We start from the raw sequence: 2,628 nt of genomic DNA, 5'->3' as shown, positions 1-2,628 counted from the left end.
ATATACACCATGGAATACTATGCAGCCATAAAAAAGGATGAGTTTGCATCCTTTGTAGGGACATGGATGCAGCTGGAAACCATCATTCTTAGCAAACTATCACAAGAAGAGAAAACCAAACACCGCATGTTCTCACTCATAGGTGGGAACTGAACAATGAGCTCACTTGGACTCGGGAAGGGGAACATCACACACTGGGGCCTATCATGGGGAGGGGGGAGGGGGGAGGGATTGCATTGGGGAGTTATATCTGATATAAATGATGAATTGATGGGTGCTGACGAGTTGATGGGTGCAGCACACCAACATGGCACATGTATACATATGTAACAAACCTGCACGTTATGCACATGTACCCTAGAACTTAAATAAAAAACAAACAAACAAACAAACAAACAAAAAAGTGTTACTTTACAATGGAGAAACATAATAGATGCTAACTCAGGTAAGTGATCAAGGTTAACATCAACAGCTAAGAGTAGCCTAAAGTTTGAGAAACTGTCACAGCTAAGAGGAATCCTGATGATGGCATGTACCTTTGATATCATGTGATAAGCATGGCACTTTACCTTTGTGTTCTTCCAAAAACCAAACCCGTGTCTAGTCATGAGAAAAACATCATGAAATGAAAGAAAACAGAGGGACATTCCACAAAATACCAGTTTATTTCTCAAAATTGTCATCAAAAACAAGGAAAGTTTCAGAAACTGTCACAACTAAGAGAAGCCTAAGGAAACATGACAACTAAATGCAATGTGGTATCCTGAATGGGATCCTGGGACAGAAAATGGACATTTGGTTAAAAACTAAGGAAATCTGAATAACGTATGAACTTAATGACTAATATTGGTTCATTAATTTTGACAGATGTCCCACAGGTCCCTATGGGTATTTGCAGTTTTTCTGTAAATATAAAACTACTCTAAAATTAAAGATTTCGTGGACACATTACTATTTAAAATTTTATTTTTATTTTCAACATTTTTATTTTTTCTTAGAGTTAGGGTCTCACTTTGTTGCACAGACAGGTCTGGAACTCCTGGGCTCAAGTGATCCTCTCACCTTAGCCTCCCAAAGTGCTGGGGTTACAGGCGTGAGCCACCATGCCCGGCCCATTACTACCTTTTATTAAGTTTTTATTTTCATTGTAAAATTGTTAAAGAAAATCATACTACCTTAATATTAAAAAGTGTTTTCTAATTGTCAATCTCTTATATCTTAGTCTTAGACCTATAACTCATTTATATATTTAGCAAATAACTTGGTATTATTTCTGTCTTTGGGAATGTTGTTTTTATTTCCTTTGGAAATAAAATTTTCAAATGATTAAAAAAAAAAAGATAGTGAATGTGTGTATATCTAAGAAGTTAATAGAAGGAAATTTTAAAAATAATAATTATAATATAATAAATTAGACTAATAATGATTTTAATCTATAAGGAGATATGAAAAGAAAAAAGCATGAGCATAAACTAGCAGAACAGATAGAAATCATGTGATCAATGTAAACTCAAATATATCAATAATGGCAATAAATACTGATGCTTTAATTAGTCCTTTTAAAAGATAAAGACTGCCATGTTGATTTTTTAACAAAGTCTTTGCACTGAAAAGATGAAATGCACCTTATATATAAGGTCACTCAAATATTCAAAACAAAGGGTGGAAAAAGAAATTTCATGTGGGAGTGACATCATCAAGATGGCAGCATAAAAGATAATCTGTTCATACCCCTGACAACATAAACTCTCTACGTGTCAACAGTCAAAAGTGTCTTTTTGGGAGCCTCAGGATTCAGATAAGGGCTTATAAAACACCTGGTAAAACCCAAGACATTGGAGAGTTATTTTGAGAGTGCACACCAACACCCAAATGGCTGAACTATTGAGCTTGCTCCTGTGTTCAAGGACAAGAATAACCCAGTCTTCCAACAGCCTTGGTTACTGCTTTGTTTGGTCTTGAGCCTACAACCTAAACCATCTGCCAAGAGGTCTAGAAGGAATCACACACACTAGTGCCTTGGCAGAAAGGCTTCTCTGCCTGCCTACATCAGTCTCAGCAGTGACCCTAAAAGTTGCCCTGTGGCTTGGATCCACCCAGATCAGTTGAGGTCCCATCTCAAAAGTGGTTACACAAGAACCCAGGGGAAGACTCACCCATATCTCACAGCTCAGGAGTCTGAGCCTCCCTGATGGGCATGCCCAACTCTGTTCCACAGCAAATCCCAAGGGGGCCCAGCCTTTGCTCTGGTCCCTCTTGATGCTGTCAGAGAACTATCTCCTCTGTACTGAGACCTGGAGGGAGACCCATACCTGTCTGGGCCAATGATGCTGGCTTTCCAGCTTCCATCTCACAGCAGATCCCAAGGAGACCCAGTCCCAGCTCTGATTTTTCCTGTTGCAATGAGAGAACTATCTCAACTATCCAGGGACTTGCTGGAAGATGCACATCCCTTTAAGTCAATGAAGTCAATGAGACCAGACTCTTTAGCCTCTGTCCCACAGCAGATCCCAAGAGGGTCTAACAGACATCAAGGGAATATTTTACCCAACTGCTGCAGAATATAAATTTTCCTCTTCAGCACACGGAACATTATACAAGATAGACCATATCATAGGCCACAAAACA

Source organism: Piliocolobus tephrosceles, chromosome 9 (assembly GCF_002776525.5).
Source record: "Piliocolobus tephrosceles isolate RC106 chromosome 9, ASM277652v3, whole genome shotgun sequence".
Lineage (NCBI taxonomy): Eukaryota > Metazoa > Chordata > Mammalia > Primates > Cercopithecidae > Piliocolobus > Piliocolobus tephrosceles.
The sequence above is the reverse complement of the archived record's forward strand: the minus strand, read 5'-3'. Positions refer to the sequence as shown.